We start from the raw sequence: 18,741 nt of genomic DNA, 5'->3' as shown, positions 1-18,741 counted from the left end.
ATCAATTGGACTTTGACAACGCTTTCAACTCAGTCAGAAGGGATGCTGCTCTCCAAGCAGTTTACAGAAACTTCCCTTCCCTTTATCCCTTCATAGAATCGTGTTATAGTGTGACTTCCAAACTATTGTTTGTGGACCATGAAATTGACTCGTGTGAGGGCGTGCAACAGGGGGACCCTCTCGCCCCCTTTCTATTCTGTTTGGTCATGGTGGAAGAATCATGAATACTCGAGGAAATGCTTATATCAGGCTAGAACTAGTTGACGCTCAACTAAATTAGCTTAGCAAGTTCTCATCCTCCAGAACTAGCTGGATATTCCCCAAAACTAGACAATAGCCTCCTTGATCTAGCTATCAGCTCTCCTGAAGTAGTAGGTGGCCCATTGAACTAGACGGCCGCCTTCATCACGTCAGGTGCTCATTACAACTAGTTTTCCATCCTCGTGAAGGTGTCGGTAGTTTCCTTGAGCTAGCCGGCTCTCTCACCGAAAAGACCAGTCACCCTTTGAACTAATCAGTCACCCGTGAACTAGACTTTCTTGGTAAGACACATAGGCAACATTTAGGCGTGCTGAAAATATCCAGCCAAGACAGGACTCGCAGCAATGGTTTCAAGTTGGAAAAATTCAGATTCAGGAAGGACATAGGAAAGCACTGGTTTGGTAACAGAGTTGTGGATGAGTGGAACAAACTCCCGAGTATCGTCATAGAAGCTAAGACCTTGTGTAGTTTTAAAAATAGGTTGGATAAATACATGAGTGGTTCAGGGTGGGTGTGAGTTGGACCTGACTAGCTTGGGCTACTAGGTCTGGTGCCATGCTCCTTCCTTAAGTGGAAGTGACCTGACTAGGTGGTCATTGTTCTAGGCCGGGAGGTGGCATGGACCTGCTTCGCATGGGTCAGTAGGCCTGTTGCAGTGTTCCTTCATTCTTATGTTCTTATGTTCTTATTCCGAAACGTTTCGCCTACACAGTAGGCTTTTTCAGTCTAGGACAGAAAGTAGGCAGGAAGAGTAGAGATGTGAAGACGATGTAATTAGTCCATCATCCTTGAAGATGTAGATTTGAGGTTGTCAGTCCCTCAGCCTGGAGAAAAAATCTGTTTCAACTAGCCAATCCATCCTCCTTCACTTGCTTCTAGCTTCCTAAACAAGGAGGTTCTTTCCCTGAACGAACGTCACTGTGGAATAAGGGTTAAGGATCATGTAGGTTTACATATTTACCATCCAAAGTAATCCGTAGGATTGGAGGGAGGGGAGAGAAGAGGAATAGAGGAGGGGATTGAAGATGCAAGGGCAGAAGGGAGGGCTATATATTGGATAAAGAGAAGGGGAAGGGATGAAAGGAGAGGTGAAAAGATTGATGGAGATGAGGCTATATATAGCATCGCCACCCAACACTCCGACACAACGCTTCAGCTGCAGCAAACACATTTTAAGTGTTGTGGTGATGGTGCTTCAGTCAACATTATGTATTGACAAATTCTCATGATATTAATCAGTATTAAAACACGTGTGTCTGACCGTTATCATAGAGTACCTCGAATACTATCATTCCAGCCACCACACTTCCACCCTAGCAGACGCCCCAGACATTCACCATCATTCCATCCCCTCACCTCCACTCTCGTCCTAGCTCCACACCCCCATCCTACCATTACCCACTACTTTCCTACCCGCACACTCCTGGTACCATCCCATCACTAACACCCCTTCATCCTCCCCCACCGTCCTGCAACGTTCCCATCAAACACTTTGAACGTACATATTTTTACAACCATTAAACTTTTGGAAAATTTCCTCTTTTTTTTTCTTACCCTGTAACACCATTGATTTTTCAATACCAAGTTAATATTAAATTTTTTTTTCTCATACTTCAGCCTCTCTTCATAGCTCATACCAATTATATCTGAAATTAATCTTCTTGAGTCGATACTCTATGTCCAGTCTTCTGGACCGTTCCCCAGTCTAAATAACCTTGCAGTTCCTGGGGAAGAATTCAAGCAGTCACTTTCAACTTAAGACACCTAAAATGGAGGAATGTAGCAAATAATATTTTAGCACAAACAACCCCAGGAGGCAGCTCAGATGAAAATTCAAATACACATGTTGTTATACAACAAACAGTGGATCCAGTAAGACTGGAAAATACATTTGATGTCATATTCACTAATAACGTTTGTCTGGTACGACATATTACAATATCAAAGACAATGCACTTAAATCACACAATAATAGAGGTACAGACATGTATGTGCAGGGCTCCTGATCAGCATAATGTGATCAGTTATGAGGGTGTCTTCACTATATTCAACTTCAACAACGAAAACATACAGTGAGATCAAGTCAACTATGTCCTAAATGCAACAAGCTGGGAAGATGTACTAAACAACACGGATCCGAACCTTTGCCTAGAAAGAATAAACTCTGTGATACTTAAGGTATGCTCAAGGTACATTCCTTTAAGAAAAAGGAAGAGAAGGTGTAAAGTGGAAAGAGAGAGATGCTGCTTATACAGGCGAAGACGAGGACTCACGGAGCTGCTGAAAGGGACCAGTATATCTGAAATACGAAGAAAGGCACTTGTCAGAGAAATAACAAATGTTGAACTTAAGCTTTAGGAATCATAGCGGAGACAGGAAACTCATGAATAACTTAAAGCCATAAATGAAATTGAAAGAAACTCAAAATATTTCTTTCCTTATGCTAAATCTAAGGCATAAACAACATCCAGGATTCGACCTCCGCTTAAACGAGATGTGACCTACACAGATGACACCAAAGAAATGAGTGAGATACTAAAGTCCCAGCATGACTCAATGTTTAGTGAGCCGTTAACCTGAATAAGAGTCGACGATCTAAATAATTTTTTTATGACCGAGACTCAAAATTCGGTCAATTAAAAAATCTTTGATATTATCCTAACACCACAAGACTTCAGAAAAGCAATAAACTATATGCCCAGGCACTCGGCCTCAGGCCTAGACTCCTAAAACTCCGTGTTCACGTCTTGTCTCTTCATCCCTTTCACCCCTACACAATTCCACTGATTTCTGATTAGGAGTGTTACTCCTCCACCTTCCATATTCTCTCTGTCTTGCCTTGTTACTTGATATCCAGCTTGAAAAACAGCATCTGATATTATGTTGGTTAGCTTTCTCTCTGTGATGGCTGTCATCTGTGGAGGTACCCTTGCTATTCGCTCATTCATCTCATTTTATTTATATAATCCATCTGTGTTAGTATACCACACTCTTAACTTGCTTTCCATATGGTATACAGGTTTGTGCTGTCTACTCCCTCGTGTCGGGTGTTGCTCACCCGACACGAGTGAGGGAGGTTGGGATGGAGTTGGAGTGTGCATCACTATTAGGTGTCTGGCCAGGGGTAGGGTTGCAGGAAAGGATAGTGAAGCAGAAGGGATTAGGGGCAAGAGGGATAGGGTGCGGGGTTGGTGTTAGTATTGCTTGGGAGGTTGGGGTTGTAATGTAGAAAATCAGCCCATCCAGACATACTTATGTTAAGGTGTGATAAATATTCATTGTGAAAATTTCATAACATAATTAATGTATATTTCTTACCTTACTTACCTATGTCCTGTAAATGTTTAATTTATTGAGAAAGTATTATTATTATCATTATTATTATTATTATTATTATTATTATTATTATTATTATTATTATTATTATTATTATTATTATTATTATTAATATTATTATTATTATTATTATTATTATTATTATTATTATTATTATTATTATTATTATTATTATTATTATTATTATTATTATTATTATTATTATTATTATTATTATTATCATTATTATTATTATTAATATTATTATTATTATTATTATTATTATTATTATTATTATTATTATTAATATCATTATTACCATTATTATTATCAATAATATCATTACTATTATTATTATTATTATTATTATTATTATTATTATTATTATTATTATTATTATTATTATTAATATCATTATTATTATTATTATTATTATTATTATTATTATTATTATTATTATTATTATTATCATTAATATCATTATTATTATTATTATTATTATTAATATCATTATTACCATTATTATTATCATTAATATCATTATTACTATTATTATTAATATCATTATTACCATTATTATTATCATTAATATCATTATTATTATTATTATTATTATTATTATTATTATTATTATTATTATTATTATTATTATTATTATTATTATTAATATCATTATTACCATTATTATTATCATTAATATCATTATTACTATTATTATTATTATTATTATTATTATTATTATTATTATTATTATTATTATTATTATTATTAATATCATTATTACCATTATTATTATCATTAATATCATTATTACTATTATTATTATTATTATTATTAATATCATTATTACCATTATTATTATCATTAATATCATTATTATTATTATTATTATTATTATTAATATCATTATTATTATCATTAATATCATTATTATTATTATTATTATTATTATTATTATTATTAATATCATTATTACCATTATTATTATCATTAATATTATTACTATTATTATTATTATTATTATTATTATTATTATTATTATTAATATCATTATTACCATTATTATTATCATTAATATCATTATTACTATTATTATTATTATTATTATTATTATTATTATTATTATTAATATCATTATTACCATTATTATTATCATTAATATCATTATTACTATTATTATTATTATTATTATTATTATTATTATTATTAATATCATTATTATTATCATTAATATCATTATTATTATTATTATTATCATTATTATTATTATTATTATTATTATTATTATTATTATTATTATTATTACTGTAGCATCTGTGTTTTACTATCCCCTGTTACTGTAAGACATATACAGTTACTAAAGGAATGTATTATAGATATGAACGTTCTAGCTTACTGATGTTCAATTGTCAGTGGTTCCAATATTTCACTGGAATATTAGTTTAGATGGAATATAGAGTATAAATTCATTTTTTTTTGTCAGATTACTTTTCCATTTTTAGTATTCATTGTACTAATTATTGTGAGAATGAACGATGTGTATTGAAATAAGTTGAGCTACTGTTAAAGAGTTTATGAAGACTTATGGACAAGGTATGAGATCTGTTCCAACAGTTTGGAGGAAACCCAAGGGCAAGATTTTGGAAACAAGCCGCATTTCTCACATTTCTTCGTTTGAGAAGCCTTTTTTCAATATCAGTACCCACTATCTGACGTTCACAAGGGAGTTCACAACCTGTGTTAATGTGTATGATTTAAAGAAGCCCAGGTATTAATTTAAAGGAATGTTGTGAAGTAACCACCAGGGATGGTGCAGCCTCCAGGCGGCTCTGTTATTCTACCCTGGATGAGGCAATTAAATGTATGTGGCTCAAGAAATCGTAATGACGATTGCAAAGAAACCATACCACGGGTGGGTTTAGAACCCGCGAAACTTGCATTTGTGATCACAGTGGTGTCTATGCTAACCTTCCTATAGGGTAGAAATATACCTAGTTGGATGAATCTTATTATGGCTAGCTGGTCCAGTGGCCTAAAGCGACGGTCTGGAGTTTTGAGACGCTCTGATCGCGGGTTCTAACCCCACCCGTGGTATGGTTTAAATGTATGTGTCTTGTACCTTGCATTAATATAGTATAATTATTACTTGTATATTGTATGATTAGTAATAATTTTAGGTGTAAAATGATGTGTTTTATGTATAACCATGTTACTAGCCTCTACTAGTCTAGCTCTATCTTTGTACTAACCAATTTTAACATTTCTGTTTCTAAATCTGTTTTCCTTTTCAGTATTTTACTACATTTCTGCTGTTATTCATCAAAGACGTGTAGTAAAACTTTCTCTGTTAATCTCTCTTCATCCTGTAATTTACCCCCATATATCTATTTCTAACCTATCTTTCACATTAATTCTATTTCATTAACTATCTGCTACTTATGATTACTATGTTTTTACTGTAATTTGTCTTCTACCTGTAAGCTTACTTAGCTTTATACTTATTTTTGCTATATTAGTTATACAACTGCTTGTGTCTCATCTCTTTTCCTGTCTCTCACCTTTTTTTATACCAACCTATGATTTGTTCTCGTTAATTATTTGTCTATATTTTGTATATACGTAATTTGCCTAAATGTGTCCATTCTTCTGTATCTGATAATTGTGTTAAATTTTGTTGTGTTTTCACTTTAACTTAATAAGATCTCATTTTTTGTTATTAAATGTTAGTCATTATTTTTTATGAGTTATTTTTGGTATGTTATTTTCTTTTTAGGTGATGAATGTTAACTAGTGTTTTGTTAATTATGTCCCTTCATAATTTTTGTAAAATATCTTATTTTAATATCAGTAGTCATTTTTGAGTTGTGTGACTAAACCAGAAATACACTCAGAGGGTCCAGCAGTAACCAGGCACCACTGAAGGTATACCATGGAGTTATTAGAGTACTTGGTCACACTAGTCTTGGAGGATCACACTGGGTGTGGAATCTGTTGACTTTAGGGTCTCTGTGTTAACCTGTAGAAGGAATATATAGACCAGGTGGATCAGGGAAGTACTCAGACACAGCATCATTAAGGGAGGGAGTTTCTTGGACATCTGAGAAGTGACACCCAAATTCTTACCTGACTTTATTTATAAATAATTAGTTATATCCTGGTACAGTAAGGTTGTATTTATATTATAAATTATTTAAAATTTTCCCATACTGATTTTTGTAATTGTTTTTTTTTCTGTTGTCGTCCAATTTTAGATTGCCTTGTAACGTGTGTATGATTATTAAACAGTATTTTTTTTTTATTTTGAGCCATGTATAGATAAGTTTACAATAATTTAATAATTAACGAACACAAAGAAATATATTTATTTTTCATTAGGTTCAGAATGAGTTCTGCAAAATTATTACATACACAAATTTTCGCTTGCCTTATTCGGCAAGAAGAGCGTGCTATTGTAGCCAAAATCGAAAGTTTTGCGTATTCGGCACGACACACACACACACACACATACGCACACGCACACACACACACACACACATAAACACACACACACACACACACACACACACACACACACACACACACACACACACACACACACACACACACACACACACACACACACACACACACGCTAAACTATAGACCTGTGTCATTGACGTGTATAGTATGCAAAATTATGGAGAAGATTATCAGGAGGAGAGTGGTGGAGCACCTGGAACGGAACAGGAGTATAAATGCCAACCAGCACGGATTCACGGAAGGCAAATCCTGTGTCACAAACCTTCTGGAGTTTTATGATAAAATAACAGAAGTAAGACAAGAGAGAGAGGGGTGGGTTGATTGCATCTTCTTGGACTGCAAGAAGGCCTTTGACACAGTTCCTCACAAGAGATTAGTGCAGAAGCTAGAGCATCAGGCGCATATAACAGGAAGGGCACTGCAATGGATCAGAGAATACCTGACAGGGAGGCAACAACGAGTCATGGTACGTAATGATGTATCACAGTGGGCACCTGTGACAAGCGGGGTCCCACAGGGGTCGGTCCTAGGACCAGTGCTATTTTTGGTATATGTGAACGACATGACGGAAGGGTTAGACTCAGAAGTGTCCCTGTTTGCAGATGATGTGAAGTTAATGAGGAGAATTAAATCTGATGAGGACCAGGCAGGACTTCAAAGAGACCTGGACAGACTGGACACCTGGTCCAGCAAATGGGTTCTCGAATTTAATCCTGCCAAATGCAAAGTCATGAAGATAGGGGAAGGGCACAGAAGACCACAGACAGAGTATAGGCTAGGTGGCCAAAGACTGCAAACCTCACTTAAGGAGAAAGATCTTGGGGTGAGTATAACACCGAGCATGTCTCCGGAAGCACACATCAATCAGATAACTGCTGCAGCATATGGGCGCCTGGCAAACCTGAGAACAGCATTCCGACACCTTAGTAAGGAATCATTCAAGACACTGTACACCGTGTATGTCAGGCCCATACTGGAGTATGCAGCACCTGTTTGGAACCCGCACTTGATAAAGCACGTCAAGAAACTAGAGAAAGTACAAAGGTTTGCAACAAGGTTAGTTCCAGAGCTAAGGGGAATGTCCTATGAAGAAAGATTAAGGGAAATCGGCCTGACGACACTGGAGGACAGGAGGGTCAGGGAAGACATGATAACGACATATAAAATACTGCGTGGAATAGACAAGGTGGACAAGGACAGGATGTTCCAGGGAGGGGACACAGAAACAAGAGGCCACAATTGGAAGCTGAAGACACAAATGAGTCAGAGAGATAGTAGGAAGTATTTCTTCAGTCATAGAGTTGTAAGGCAGTGGAATAGCCTAGAAAATGACGTAGTGGAGGCAGGAACCATACACAGTTTTAAGACGAGGTTTGATAAAGCTCATGGAGCGGGGAGAGAGAGGGTCTAGTAGCAACCGGTGAAGAGGCGGGGCCAGGAGCTAGGACTCGACCCCTGCAACCACAAATAGGTGAGTACAAATAGGTGAGTACACACACACACACACACACACACACACACACACACACACACACACACACACACATATATATATATATATATATATTTATATATATATATATGCAAGGAATTCGCGAGAGCATGCGAAATATACACAGATCATATATATATATATATATATATATATATATATATATATATATATATATATATATATATATATATATATATATATATATATATATATATATATATATATATATATATATATATATATATATATATATATATTATATATATATATATATATATATATATATATATATATATATATATATATATATATATATATATATATATATATATATATATATATATATATATATATATATATATATATATATATATATATATATATATATATAGTCCTTGGAGAGTCAAGCCCCTGATAAGATACCTACTGCTCAATTTTCAGGCCATGCCAGCGTAAGAGCCAGTGCTTATCAGAATTAATATTTTGTCTTAAGTAACTATCCTGTGTTATTCTTGTATGGGTTTTTCCTGCTCTAACACAAATTCCACGTCTTTCTCTTCCACTGGAACTTTATCTCCTTTCACCTTTTCTCCTACTAAAAGAGCAGGTGGTGGCAGCAAATATTCTTACTTGAGAGAAATGAACCCTACCTTTTCTCTCAAAAGTTTATTTCCCATTTTATTCACTTTCCGTTTTTCTTTATATTTTTGTCCACTCCGAGTCTGTGCCTTGGCGAATAGACCAAATGGCATCGTCTGGTGCTATGTCGACCCAAGGGTGGAACTGGAGTAATAACTTCATTTGAGGGTGGGGTAGCACAGAGTTGGTCCAGCTGGAAAAGGGATTGGAGGAGTTCTGTGAGTCTGGATGTTCCGCTTCCTAGCCCCATGTCTGTTGAACACTATCAAGAACTAAGCCGTTCACATTCCACTGTGTTGTGTATCGATCCAGATATACGGGACTGTAGATAGTATCTTCTTATGGCTTTTCAGCCAAGTGTTTTGTTGTAATAGCTTGTCCCAAACTGTACAGGACCAGAAGTTTAATTATATTGGGTGCTTTTTCCCATGGAAGTCTTCCATTTCTCTGAAAATCTGTAATTTGCACAATTTCTTGCTGTTCTCCAGTGACTCGACGATCACTGTAACTTCACGTTTCTCGTTCTCCGGTCTTGTCTTTCGTGGGACTCCTTCAGCTTCTTGAAGTCATCAATGCCATCTCCTTATCCTCTTCCTATTGCCCCTCCCTCAAGAAATTTTTGTCTGTTTCGCCATTTCCTTTGCAGTATCTCTTATTACCTTCCTTGCTTCTCTGTCTTTAGAAAGCATCTCTGCTATTGACTTATCCTCTTTGTACTCCATGATACTCTATGCTCTCTCTCTCATTCTTTCACTACTACTTCCTTCACTGGTACTTGCTCTAATATCCTCCCTCTCATTTTCTCTATGGCTTCCTTCAGCCATTTCATATTCTCTTCCGGTTTTTAAAGCCATTTCTTCTGCCATATTAGCCTTATTAACTTTATTCCGTGGCTTCTTTCCTTGCTTTTTTGAAGATTAAATTTTTTTTCTTTCCTCCTCTCTGAGTCCCCCCTCCATGGTCTATCTCATTCTCTTTATTTCCTCCTCCAGTTTAAGGGCGCTTTTTCTCTGCCGTATTTACAATACCTGTGACCTCTTCCCTAAGGCAGATGCTAACTCGGTATCTTTTCTTAGGTAAACGATCTTTCCTTCAGTTGGTCTTAACATTATCGCTGCTAGTTGGTGCCATCCTCCTGTCCCTTCAATCATCATTTCTCAGTCAATCTCCAATTTATCAGTTTTCTTGTTTTCAAACGTGTTTGTATTTCACAACAAAATGTATTTCCATCACTGGGCATAATTAGAAAGGTATCCCCATATCCCACAAGCCTAGCCCCCTCTACTTTAATGAAGGCGAAAGGAATGAACAGAATGAGGCATAAATATTTCATGCAGCTAAATACCAACAGTGGAAAAGTGAAGGTAAATGGAAGACTTTCACTAGTTATCTCATAGAAACTAATATTCCAATTTCTTCAATTAAAAAAAAAAGACAGTTGTCTACTATTCAGCCCAAAACTAAATCGAACTTTCAGCTACGCTACACCGGCTTAGAAAGTTTGAAAACAGGCAGAAGAGGCGTTCTCTAGTTATCCCAGAGACTAATAACCCAAAATGCTCCGGCAAACTAAGTTTGAGCATTCAGAAATTGCATTCTAATGTTATGGCGCTGAAAGTTTGAAGCCATTCGGATGAGATATTCACAGAATAATGCATGACAAGAAGTATTTCATTTTCACTATTTTTTAAAGAAAATCTGTAAAATTTGCATCTTCTATAGCCAATGCAAATCTTTCTAAAAGAAAATCCAGTATTTAAAATTTGAAGTCAGTAAGGAGAGACTTCCTCCAGTTATTGTACAAAAATCAGTATGTTTAAAATAAATGAAGATTGAAAATTTATACAACTCAGAATCACTGGGAGGCTTCCTTTGAGAAATACTCACCAGCATTTAAAGTTTGAACTCGTTCGCAAGAGGCATTCTCCAGTTATCTTGTAGAATCCAATAATTCAAAGTTTACTCGCTATATTGGCAAATGTATATTGACACATGTATACCTACATAATATAACCCCAAAAGGCACAAATTTTCTTTACAGTGCATTACACATTAAATATGTCAGCCATTCAGAAGATGCTTAGTAAAGTTACTTCGCCGTAAACAATATCAGAGAATTTTAAATATAAAATTTACTGAATAGTACTTCCGCAATTCACTAAGAACCTCAACCATCTTCACAGTAGGACACGTCGATGTTGAAGGTTTGAAGCTGCTTAGAGGAAGGTTTCTAAAGTTATGCCACAGAAAGCAAAATCAGGAACTGCTTCATAAAAGTTATTGACTACCAGCATCAACATTTTTAAGGGTGTTCGTGAGCGTCATGACGAACACAGCTAGTGGAGGTAAGAAAATGGTATTAATTGGTCACAGTCAGGTTAAGTTTATGGATAGGGATTTTTGTCTTAGAGATGGGACGAGGAGGCAGAGGGCCTTTACCTGGGGCTGGGATGGAGGATACTGTTAGCTGTCTGGACATCATGAGAGGTAATGGGAGCAATTCTATTATCTCACTGCTGGAGGCAAGGAAGTTGGCAGGCATAGGACTGAGGACCTAATTAGCCGGTATAGGTCAAGAATAGACATAATTAGGAAGAAGTGAGGGAACTCTGTAATATGTGGCATTTTACTGAGGAAAGGAGTAGGAAATGAATGGTTGTCCAGGACAATTGTTGTTAATTGCTGGCTGGACAAACACTGTAAGGATATTGCAATAAAATTTATAGACAACTGGGATAAATTCTATGAAAGAAATGACAATGAATGGTGGTCACTTATCAAAGATCTAAGTTTGGGGTGGGAACCCTGGCCAGTGCAGTGGAGGGAGTTGTTAGGGCTTTAAGCTAGAAATAGTGGTATGAGTTTTTGTGGAAAGTAATTAGCTATAGCACAATATAAATGGGAAGGATGAATTCGCAGTGTAGTGACAATGTTAGTTTCAAGGAAACCAATTATAGGCAGAATGAGGTTGAATTATTGGTAAATACTGGAAAGCCAATGGCACTAGGTGATAAGGACAGTGATAGAGACAGCGTAGGAGCAGGAATGAGCAGGGAGGGAAAAGAGAAGAGAGGGTTACTAAATGTATATTATAGACGGAGCGTTGGAAGAAGACGGACGAGTTGAGATTAGTGCCAAGTGCGGGTAACATCGATATATTTGCCATAAATGAGCCGTGGTTTGACATGAAGAATCGGGACAGATCTGCTTAATGTCACATTCAGGGTTTTAAGTCATTCCATGTTGACAGAAATAACGGGAAGGAAGGATGGATGGAGCTGTATGTCAGTAAACACCTAAACCTAAAAAGCACACACTGAGTAAGTCTGGGTAGAATTTCGGAAAATAATGAAAAATTAATTTTAGGCTTGATTTACCGTCCCCCAAACTTGCATAAGGACAAAGGGAGACTGCTTTAGGAAAAAAAACTGTTAAGGCCACAAGCAAGATAACGTAGTAATTTTAGGAGACTTTAATTTTAGTCAAAAATATTGGAATAAAAAAATTGATTGAGAATCTTGAGTCAAAAGACTTTTCTGCAGATAGTTCAAGAGTATTTTTTTGGAGCAGCTTGTGACAGAAACAACGTGGGGTAATAACCTTCTTGATTCGGTTCTGGCTAACAAAGATAACCTTATTAATAATCTTGAAATTACAGTGGTGCTTAGCACGAGCGACCACAAATCAATTACCTTTAGTATCGATTAGAAATATAACAATAAAGATAATTCAGTAACAGTCCCAGATTTTGTCTTAGCGATTACATTGGGATTATAGAACACCCATCGTCTGTGTACTGGGATAACGAAGAAGACTATCAACATGACAGTGTTCTAAATACCATGTATGCTTCCCAATTCATTCCGTTTAGAGAAATGAGATCAAATGGAAATGATCTGAAATGGATGGCAGAAGAACGGAATTTATAGGCATTTCAAAAGAGGTGAGGGGTATCTCATGGCTCAATTTACCCACATTAAGGAGATTAAAATAGTGGTTAGAAAGTCTAAACTGAACTACGAAATTAATGTGGAAAATTATTCAAAGACTAACCTGAAAGGCTATTTCCAGGTATATAGAACTATTACAACCCAGGAATTCAAAGACCTGTTATCCTGGGTGTAAAGGAGCAAAATAAACACAGCAGAAAAACTTTGAATTATATTTTCCTTCACCAAGTATGAACAGAAGTATGTACACTATACAGCAATAGGTATTAGTGCACGCCACGGTTATCAAGGTAGAATAGATGCCGCTAGAGAACAGACCGTGCTTCAACCAGCTCTCGAATGGAAATGACAAGGGTGAAAATGTAAGTGGTAACCACGTTACCTACACAATTGCCAGAACCACCTTCTCATTGGTTGAACCTAGGTGCTGATTTGACGATGGGGCCCCGAAATCATCAAATCCTTAGCTACCTGGTTCGCTGGTTAGGAGGTAGCCTTTTTTGTGTGTGTTCACATGCTCCGAATAAAGGGTACATACTCTTTGTATGCAACAAAAACAACAAAGGACAATACCGTGACTGGAACAGAACACAAATAACCCGCACATAGAGAGAAACTTAAAACGACTTTTCGGCCCGACTCACAGCGAAACGTTGTATGTGCGGGTTACTTGTGTATATCGAACAAAGGTCAGAGAAAAGTTAGATCCTCATAAAGTAACTCCGGAAAGGTCACTGACAAGGAGGACGCAATGTGCATGATTTTTAATAATTATTTCCTCTCAGTTTTCACACAAGAAAGAATAACGATATTCCAGTAATTAATTTTTATAGGGGGCCTGAAGAAAATAATTTATGTAATATCACAGTCACTGGGGATATGGTAATCAGACAGATTGACTGATTAAAGCAAACAAAATCCTCGGGTACTGATGAACTTTTTTCAAGGTTTCTTAAGGAGTACAAAATGGAAGTTTGTGAACAGTTTACTAACATTTTTAATATATGTCTTCAAAAAGGTGTAGTGTCTGATATGTGGAGGATGGCACATGTAATTCCTGTTATTAAAGTAGGGAATCAATCATTACTATCAAATTACCGCCCAATAAGCCTGACATCAATTGTAGACAAATTACTAGAGTTAATTATACCATATATTATAAGAAGCCATCTTGACTCAAGGCCGAGGGACTGATTACCTCAATCTCCTCCTCTCCTTATACCTTCCTGCTATGTATAGGACTGATGAAGCCACTGAGTGGCGAAACGTTTCTTCAATAAAGATTCCCATGTGTTGCATAAGTGTCTCAGTTCTTCAGCACGTAATGTACTAATACACAAACGCAAAGTTCACAAATACTAAGACAACATTTCTGTTAATTAATGAAAGGAATTTTAGTTTTATACATATACAAAACATCATTAAAGCAAATTCTTTTTGTAAAAATATAAATGGTTCATGGGAGCGAGGAGTCGCCACGATAATAACGCCGCAGCTCAGAGCCTGTGAGAGTTGCGAGGAGTCGCCACGATAATAACGCCGCAGCTCTGAGCCTGTGAGAGTTGCGAGCCTGTGAGAGTTGCGAGGAGTCGCCACGATAATAACGCCGCAGCTCTGAGCCTGTGAGAGTTGCGAGGAGTCGCCACGATAATAACGTCGCAGCTCTGAGCCTGTGAGAGTTGCGAGGAGTCGCCACGATAATAACGTCGAAGCTCTGAGCCTGTGAGAGTTGCGAGGAGTCGCCACGATAATAACGCCGCAGCTCTGAGCCTGTGAGAGTTGCGAGGAGTCGCCACGATAATAACGCCGCAGCTCTGAGCCTGTGAGAGTTGCGAGGAGTCGCCACGATAATAACGTCGCAGCTCTGAGCCTGTGAGAGTTGCGAGGAGTCGCCACGATAATAACGTCGCAGCTCTGAGCCTGTGAGAGTTGCGAGGAGTCGCCACGATAATAACGTCGCAGCTCCGAGCCTGTGAGAGTTGCGAGGAGTCGCCACGATAATAACGCCGTAGCTCTGAGCCTGTGAGAGTTGCGAGGAGTCGCCACGATAATAACATAAGAACATAAGAACGAAGGAACACTGCAGAAGGCCTACTGGCCCATGCGAGGCAGGTCCAAGTCCCTACCGGCTTAAGCCAATGCACCCAACCTAGTCAGGTCAGGTCACATTGACTCAAGGGAGGAACACGGCAACCGACCCGTTAGCACAAGCTATCAGGTCTAACTCACACCCACCCACATCTACTCATGTATTTATCCAACCTATTTTTAAAGCTACACAACGTTCTGGCCTCTATAACGGTACTTGGGAGTTTGTTCCACTCATCCACAACTCTATTACCAAACCAGTACTTTCCTATATCCCTCCTGAATCTGAATTTTTCCAACTTAAAACCATTGCTGCGAGTCCTGTCTAGGCTAGATATTATCAGCACACTATTTACATCCCCTTTATTTATTCCTGTCTTCCACTTATAAACCTCAATCATATCCCCCCTAATTCTACGTCTTTCTAGAGAGTGCAGTTTCAGGGCCCTTAGTCTATCCTCATAGGGAAGGTTTCTGATACATGGGATCATCTTTGTCATCCTCCTTTGTACATTTTCCAGAGAATTTATATCCATTCTGTAATACGGTGACCAAAACTGTGCAGCATAATCTAAATGAGGCCTAACCAAGGATGTATAGAGTTGAAGAACAACCTGAGGACTCCTATTATTTATGCTTCTTGATATGAAGCCAAGGATTCTATTAGCTTTATTGCGAACACTTATGCACTGTTGTCTTGGTTTCAGATTACTGCTAACCAGAACTCCTAAATCTTTTTCGCAATCCGTAATATTAAGATCTACATTATTTAGTTTATATGTGGCATGGTTATTGTCCTGTCCAACATTTAGAACTTTGCATTTGTCTATATTAAACTGCATCTGCCACTTCTCCGACCACTGCATCAGTCTATTCAAATCTTCCTGGAGTGCTCGAATGTCCTCGTCAGAATGAATTCGACGGCCTATTTTGGTGTCATCGGCAAACTTGCCGATGTCGCTCTTTATGCCCTCATCTATGTCGTTTATGTAGATTGTGAACAGCAGGGGGCCCAACACTGACCCCTGTGGAACACCGCTCGTGACGCTTCCCCACTCTGATTTCTCCCCATTTATGCAAACTCTCTGCTGCCTATTTGTCAACCATGCCTCTATCCAGGAAAAAATTTCTCCTCCTATTCCATGTGCTTTAATTTTCCTCAATAGTCTCTGATGTGGGACCCTGTCAAAAGCCTTACTGAAGTCCATATACACAATATCATATTCGTTACCATGATCTACCTCCTCAAATACCTTAGTGAAAAAAGTTAATAAATTCGTAAGGCAGGAACGTCCCTTTGTAAAACCATGCTGAGATTCGTTGATTAATTTATGCTTTTCAAGGTGGCTACGAACTGCCTCGGCAATTATTGATTCCATAAATTTTCCCACTATGGAGGTTAGGCTTATTGGTCTATAGTTCGAAGCTAAGGACCTGTCACCTGTTTTGAAAATAGGTATCACATTTGCCATTTTCCACTTATCTGGCACCATGCCAGTTTGTAGTGATATGTTGAAAAGATTAGCCAAAGGTGTGCTAAGCTCCTCTTTACATTCCTTTAGAACCCTTGCATACAGTTCATCAGGGCCTGGGGATTTGTTAGGTTTTAATTTATCTATTTGCCTAAGGACCATGTCACTTGTGACCCTAATAGTGCACAGTTTATTATCGTCCTGTTCTACATAATTTATCATTACTGGAATATCACTGGTATCCTCCTGTGTAAAAACTGAGAGGAAGTATGTGTTAAAAATTCTACACATTTCCTTATCACTGTCAGTGAGCTGACCCGAGGAACTTTTGAGTGGGCCTATCTTGTCCCTGATCTTACTTCTGTATACCTGAAAGAATCCTTTTGGGTTAGTCTTCGATTCTCTTGCAACTTTAACCTCATAATCTCTTTTTGCTTTTCTAATTCCCTTTTTTATTTCTCTCTTTAACTGAATATATCGATTTCTTAATTGCCCCTCTCCTCTTTTGATTTGCCTATATATGCCTCTCTTTTGACCAATCAGATATTTTAATCTATTGTTCATCCATTTAGGATCATTTTTGTTTGATCTGATTTCCCTATTTGGAACATAATTTGACTGAGCAGCTAGAACTATGCCCTGGAAAGCATCATATCGGCAACCATCACCACCTACCTGACCCCTAGTCAGGTCATTCCAGTTCAGCCCACCTAAGTAATTTTTCAGTCCTATGAAATCAGCCAAGCGAAAGTCAGGGACGGAGACTTGATTGCCATTATTAGGGGAATTCCATGATATGTTAAAACTGAGTGATTTGTGATCACTCTCCCCAAGCTCATCATTAACCTCAAGATTATTAATTAGTGTTTCCCTACTGGCAAGAACCAAGTCAAGGAGGTTATTTCCCCTAGTTGGCTCTGTCACAAACTGTTTTAAAAAACAATCCTGGATCGTATCAAGAAAGTCACCCGACTCTAAATTTCCTGTCAAATTGCTCCAGTCAATCTGTCTATAGTTGAAATCTCCCATTAGCACAACATTTTCGTATGTAGATGCCTTACGAATTTCGTCCCATAGAAGTTTACTGCACTCCCTATCAAGATTTGGGGCCCTGTAAATCACACCCAAAATTAGTTTTTCTCGGCCCTCGAGAAGCTGTAACCAAACAGATTCAGTGGCTGACGCTTCTAATTTAATATCTTGTCTAACACAACAATTTAAATTGTCTCTGACATACATCGCTACTCCACCACCTTTCCTGTTGACCCTGTCAGTGTGGAATAATTTATAGCCTTGTATGTGACATTCAGATGGCATCTCTCTATCTTTCAGATTGAGCCAGGTCTCTGTTATAGCAATAATATCTATGTTTCCTGCACTTGCAATTAATCTTAGCTCATCTATCTTATTTCTAACACTCCTGCTATTAGTATAGTAAACCTTAAGGGAGCTAGTCCCTTGCTGCCCTCTGCTGTCCCCCTTTGTTTTCTGACCTGTTCTATTGTCTTTATTTATAACTTCATGCTGAATGCCTTTTATACATTTACTGTTTCCAACCCTAGTGTTGCAACCTGCTTGTTTCCCACACACACCCATACCTCTATCTTCCATCAGTTTAAAATCATAGGCATTTCACCAATGGCCTTCTCAATCGAGTCTGCAAGTGCTACCACCCCTGCCCCAGAGAGATGAACCCCATCCCTTGCATACATATCATGTTTGCCATAAAAGTTGTTCCAGTTGTCAATGAATGGGATTGCAAGTTCCTTGCAGTATCTGTCTAGCCAGCAATTTACACCAATTGCCCTAGACAACCATTCATTTCCTACTCCCCTTCTAGGCAAGATGCTACATATGATTGGGATCCCTCCCTTAGACTTAATGAAATCTATAGCTGACCTGTACTTATCTAGCAGCTCTTCTCTCCTACCCTTCCCAATATCATTTCCACCAGCACTGAGACAGATAATGGGCTTGTTCCCATTACCTGACATGATATTAT

Source organism: Cherax quadricarinatus, chromosome 1, assembly GCF_038502225.1.
Source record: "Cherax quadricarinatus isolate ZL_2023a chromosome 1, ASM3850222v1, whole genome shotgun sequence".
Classification (NCBI taxonomy): Eukaryota; Metazoa; Arthropoda; class Malacostraca; order Decapoda; family Parastacidae; genus Cherax; species Cherax quadricarinatus.
The sequence above is the reverse complement of the archived record's forward strand: the minus strand, read 5'-3'. Positions refer to the sequence as shown.